The following is a 6,905-nucleotide window of genomic DNA, read 5'->3' on the forward strand; positions in this document are numbered from 1 at the left end:
TATCCCTTCCTCTAAAAATATAGCTACTCTAAATAACTAGAAAGACTCGTTACTACTAGGGGTAGCTAAGCACGCGAAATTTATTAATAAAGATTGGGACGAATTAGCCTTTAATATAATAACTTATACCGTAAAACGGGTTAACAGCTTTCTCTTACACTATATTATATTCTACTAAAATAGATATTATGCTAATTTATAACTATGGGAGTATTTTAGGGAGGATTTTATAGGATGGATTACTAATACCTAGGTACTTAGCAACGTTAATATTATTTAAAAAATTTAAGACTTTCTCTGTAGAAATGGGGTATATATTACTAAGAATAGTAACCTAATTGCTAGTAATATTTAGGCCGTTATTATTAGTATAGACGGAAGCTAAGATTATATATTAACTATAGAAACCTAAAACTAACCCATATTCTTTAGAAGGCAACTTTAATTTATATTAAAACCCCTAGAACACTAATCCCTTACCTAAAGGTGCTTTCCTATTAGGAGGTACCCTCCTACCTAAAGGTACTCTTCCTTTACTTCCTCTGCTACCTTTAACTCCTCTATCCCAGCTAACCGGCGAGCCTTTATTATAAGAAGTTACGAATTTAATAAAGGTATATTTAGACAAAGAGAAGAAGTTTAGAGGAAAACTATTATGCCTTGCGCTACCTATACGTCACGTATAGGCTGGAGAGCTTATAAGACATTCTAACCGGCAGTCTCCCTAGTCGCGAGACACTACTACCTTTTTGGAGGTTTGTATAGCCAGGTGGGTTAGAGCTTTAGGATAATAATATATCTCGCGACTACCCAGAGGTTAGTGTTTAATCTAGTATAAGGTTAAATATTTACAAGTACGGGACAGCCTAAGCGACTGCACTACCTGCGGTCGAGTATAGGGTACCATACGCGCCCGCTAGAAGGCCACCTTATGGCTTAATAACTAGTACTTGTGGGTACTAGCGAGGACGCCTCGCGATTGCAGCTAGGGTGCTGCGAGTAGCTTGCGTGCTACATGGCTAAGACCACCTAGCGAAAGGCTAGCTATTTATTGTAGTTTAGGCGCCTAAGGACATACGCCCTAGAAGGGGGTGCAGTTATTATACATTGCGCTACTTATACGTTATGTATGGGCTAGAGAGCTTATAATACATTTCAACTGGCAGTTTCCCCAGTTGCGAGACACTGCTACCTTTTTAGAGGGTTGTATAGCCAGGTAGGTTGGAACTTTACCTACTAGATAGGTACCAATCTCTATAAAATGAGGCCCTAAAACTAGTTCTAGGAGCGTTTAGAGGATCTCCTAGCCAAGCTATAGAGATTGAAGCCTCTATTCCTCCTCCTAGAATTAGATTCAAAAAGCTTTGCAATAACTACGCATTAAGAATCCTAAAATTCAAGGAAAACCACGCAATTAAGAAGGTCTATATAGAAGAGATCAACAAAGATAGGGACGAATTAGCAGCTAATTCTAGCTCTAGCTCTAGCCCTAAAAACCATACTATAAAGTACCTCTTACAGCCAAAGATACAGCTACTATCTCTAGCCTCTAGAGTTTAACAGCTAATTCAAAACTGGAAAATAGAGAGAACTTCCCTAGATTGGCAAAAACCGTGGTCTCCTCCTATTTCTGCATCCTTTTCTATCTCAAAAGGTAGTAAGGAAGAAGCTGCACAAGAATACCTAAAACTAGTAGAAAATTTATAAGAATCCCTAGAGTGGGACCTAGTAGATATATACTATACAGATGGCTCTAAAGACAATAAATTAAATGCAGCTGCTATATGTAAAATAGGGAAGAGAAATAGGATTAAATATGCAACAAACTGGAATCTAGGACCCTATATGGAAATTATAAACGCAGAGATCTATGCAGTCTATAGGGCCCTAGAACACCTAAAACAACAAAGACTAGAAGAGAAACAAGTCTATATCTTTATAGATAGCCAAGCGGCTATTAAGAGATTGCAGCTTAATTCTCTTATAGGGGGGCAAGAACTAGTCTTTAAAATTACGCAAAGCTACTCCTATCTAGCTAGTAAGGGGATCTCTATTAACTTTTACTAGGTTCCTAGCCATCTAGGAATCTATGGAAACGAAATAGCAGATAAGCTAGCTAAAAGGGGCCTTTTTAGAAGAAAACTGCAATCTTCTTATACCTCCCTAACCTATATAGGGAGAGCAGCAAGAGAAAAGATACTAGAACAGTGGAAAAANAACTNGCANCAGAATAAGAANAANGGAAAACACTATACTAGGATCTGTAAAGGAAGCTATTCCTTTTCTCTTAAAGCCCCTAAGGATAAATATCCTAAAAGGCTACAATTAGCTTTCTTCCAGCTAAAGCTAGGAAAAGGCTATTTTAAATCCTTCTCTAAAGTAATAGGGGGGGAAGACGAAGATGGTAGATGCTTTAGGGAATGTAGAGCACTATAAACCCCTAGGCACTTACTACTAGACTGTAACCTATATAGAGAAGAAAGAAGAGAAATGCAAAAGAAACTAGGCTCTTCCCTCTCTCTAGAAAAGCTATTTTGTACATAAAAAGGAAGAGAGGCACTTTTTCTATTTCTAAGTAGGACAGGGATAGCTACTAGAAAGTAGCTAATAACAGCAGGATCTATAGAAGGAGGTAACTCCTACTAGGCTCCTAGTAAACAGATATTAGTAAGCAAAAGGACAGAAACAAATTACAAAAGGACAGGGATAGGCGTTAGGATTTCTTAATTTTCTTATAGTTTTCTACCGCTTTCTCATTCCCTAGTAGTTGCTTATAACTTAGTATTTTACTAAGGAACTATAAACCCCTAGTTTAGGGGCTTATAAACTACTAGGACATAGTTACTAGTACATATTAAGCTGCCCTAAGGGATTCATGTATATAGGACTATAGCGCCATGGCCTAGAGGCTGCATGCGCAGTATTGTACGTAGTATAATACAACGGATTAAAAAAAAAAGGGTTGGAACTTTAGGTATAATAAAAACTGTATAATATACTTAGAATAAAACTATAGGTCTTTTATAACTGTTGTAATAAAATTAAAATTTAAGGCTACTAGTACTATTACGCTTTTTTTATTATATTAAAGGGACGGGCAGCGATATTTTATTATAACTATATTATAGGTAGAAACTATAGCTTTAATATAATACTTTAGCTTACTAAAGCCCACTTTAAGACTAATAAAAACCGCTAGCTTTATATATCTAAATAGCAGAAGACTATATTCTAAAGAGTTATCGCTTCTAACTTAATAAAGACTTGTTTAGAGTGCTTTTAACTACTTTTTAATAAACTCTAAAAAATCTAATGTGCCTTTACTAAAACTTACTAAAATAAGAATAGCCTAAGGGACTAGGTTATCTTAGCCTGCCATAGTATTCCTAAGTGTAATTTAGCGCTATATAAACCTATAAATACGTTTAAAGGAGTATATACTAAGCTATACTCTACTATAGGTACTATAATATAAATATAAGAATCTTAATAGTTTTATACTGAAAATCTTACCTAACTAAGTATATAGTGGCCGTAGTAGGGAATATAGTAAAGGGTATAATTAATATTAACTATAAGGCAATTATAAAGGTCCTTATAGAGGTTTATTTTAAAGTAATTGCTAAAAGAAGTACTATGTTTATAAGAAACCGAATTACTAGTTAACTAGGTATTCTTTTAATAAATAAAAGGAGGTATATAATAAGTTTCGCTAGAGTATAAGAAACATTAGAAATTATAAGGTTACTATAGCCTACTTTTAAAGCTTCCTGGTTTAATATAAAGGCGTAAAAGATCTTAAGGATAAGGTCAATAAGGCTAAATAGCTCCTTATAGATATAGAAATTAAAGACTACTTACCTAACTAATACTTTACTAAGTATGGTAAGGTAAATGGTATATAAACCGTTGCTGTTTTTAATAACTAATTTACGCTCTACTCTATTATAAAGTTAGATATCTTTAATAAGCTAAAGGAGAGTTCTATATTCTCCTTTAATAACAGATACTTAGTAAACGTCTTCTATAGTATTATACTAGACACTAGAGCTGCAGAAATATCTATAATAGGAGAACCTTAAGTTTAAGCCCTCTAGTAGCTTAATAGCTTTATCTAGATTAACTATTTAACGGCAGGCTAATATACGATTCGTTTTAGCAAGGGTACTATAATCTCTCTTAGTACAATTAGGGTTTAAACCCCCTTAGGGTATATTACTTTTTACATTATTTCTATAAATACTCCATTTTTATTTTGCATTAGAGATATAAATTAATTAGGCGTTAAGCTTAATAACCTTAAAAATATACTTATTTAAGGAGATAATTAGGTGCCTATTATACGTAAGTAGGGTTACCCCTAGTTACTCCTTTATTAACTAGAAAAGAGTATTACTTAGAGCTACTTAACTAAGTTAGAGACGCACCTTTAGCGCTTAATATTAGTATACTTTTTAGAGTAAATTCGTTACTAATATCCCGAAGATATAATTATAGTTATACTTAAGCTATTATATAGAATTGTAGAGGTAGGGATTTATTAGTGGGCTACCTATAGTAAGCACTATAAAGAGAAGCTTTTAATAACTACTTTTATATTTAACCTATGCTTCCTAATTATAACTATAAGAACTTTATTTAGAATTATCGGCATATAAACTAATAATATAATTATTTTAGGAGATGACTAATTCTTAGCTCTTAAAGAAGATAAGTTAGTAAAGGTAAATCTTATAGTAAAGCTAAAGGAAAACTTAATTTAATAATACTATTACTCTTTAATAGATGCACCCTCTCCCTAAACAAGGATTCTATTACTTTACGCTAGAAGGGTTAAGGTAAGAAGATTAACGTTATTAATATTAATTCTTTAAAGTAAAGATATATAGAGTAACGCGCTTATAGAGTATATATTGCTTCTATTTATTAACCTAAGGCTTTATTTGATCTCTTTATTACCGCCTAACACCAGGAACTAACTAAGGATAACGTTCTTGCCCTAAATAAACGTTTTTCGTATTAAATAAACTATCTTAATTAGGGACTACTCTATATGCCTATTAATCTTCCTACTACTAAGCTCTTTGTATTTATTAATAGATCGTTTATAAATAATAAAGATTTTAGCTCCTAGCTAGGATATAAGATTATTATCGCAAATAAATCTACTAGAGAGAATAACTTTATAATTTATAGCAATCTTATCTACTAAAGCTTAACTAAGAGTAAGCGTATTACTTAAAGTATTCTAGCGTTAGAGATATATGGAATAGTTGGCGGAGTTAATATAGTAATTACAATTGGAACTACCCTAAAGATAATTATAGATTAACTTAAACTTCTTGTTATCCCTATAATTATATACACTAACTTATATTTCCTCTATAAGTATTTAGTTAAGCTTAGTACTATAAAGGAGAAGCGCCTTATAATTAATATTATAGCACTTTAGCAATCCTATAAGCGTTAAGAACTTTTTAAGATTTAATAGATTAATAGCTAAGATAACCTAGTAGATGTAATAACAAAGGTAAACCTAAATAAGGTACTAAAGACGTTTATTAATATAAATACTCTATATATATAAGTTAGAGGTTAGGTTAAAAGGGAGTAGGAGTATAATATTTTATAAACCCTAACTTAAACTAGCTAATTAGGATTTTCTATTCCTAGGATAGAAAATCGCTATTAGCTTGCTCACTACTAGCGCCTTAGCGGCCCTTCTAATAAGATATCTACCTATAACTCTACGTGCTAAGAGGCAAATTTTGGGACAGTGAGACTTATATTATAATGGCAATAGTAAGTAAGGAAAATTAATATTTGTTATACTAGTTAAGCGGTATATATATATAGATAGCAACCGTAAAAGAAGAGTTGCTAGTATTGGGAATATAGGCAAGTTGCCGTTACGTGTTGCCACGGCACTAGCGTAGCGAGGAGCCTTAAGCTCCTCGCCCTTCCTTAAGTAAGAGGAAGATAGAATAACAATTATCATACTACCTACAACTTGTAGATACGTGATATCACCTTATGAAACCAACAGTCTGCAGATAGGAGGCTCGCTTAATTTTGATTTTCGCAACACTTTTAAAAAAGGTAGTAATGCCTTAAAACGCTTAATTGTAGGCATTTTCTTAACAAAAGGCATTATATAGCATTATCTACAATATTAATAAATAAAGCTTTAGTTTTATATAATTAAGGCTCTATCGCAATATTTTTATATTAAAAGCTCTACTTAATTGACGTTGCCTATATTATGCCAACGTCCTTATTTAACACCTTACTATTACTTAAATTGCTAACTTAATCCTTTGGTCAGTATTAGGTTCGCAAATCTAATAAGGCATAGTGGCGCTAATGGTAAATTTCTTAAATATGGATTATGTATTAAGGTATTAAATTTTTTAATTCTTAAAGTAGCAGTAACATATGGAATGTTAGTCCCCCAACGTAAATTTTAACCTAAGTTTATAAGTAATAAGCTAATTAATTAACCCAAAGCTTTAACTTAGAGCTTTATTATATAGACTTTAATTAATATATATAGAGATAAGGTTTTCTAGGGGGAGACCCCCTAAGACCCCCCTATATAAAGCTTTTGCTTAATTTAGAAGTAGTAGTAAGATTAAGGCGCCTTAGTTACCGCTAGGTAAAAATCTACTATAGTAACTAAGGCGCCCTACTTAAGCTAGGCTTAAAGATTATATTAGTTACGGATCTAGTATATATTTAAACTACAGAGCTTTAATGCAAAGCCCTTTACGTAGGATTTAATATAGTAGATTGTAATTTTAATTTAAAGCTTTATATACTAAATATTTCTAATACCTAATAACTAAATCGCCGCATAGCTAGAATTAAAGTAAGTCTATTACCCCAATTCGATTAAATACGCGCGT

The sequence above is a fragment of the Cenococcum geophilum genome (genome assembly GCF_001692895.1).
Source record: "Cenococcum geophilum 1.58 unplaced genomic scaffold K441scaffold_18, whole genome shotgun sequence".
Lineage (NCBI taxonomy): Eukaryota > Fungi > Ascomycota > Dothideomycetes > Gloniales > Gloniaceae > Cenococcum > Cenococcum geophilum.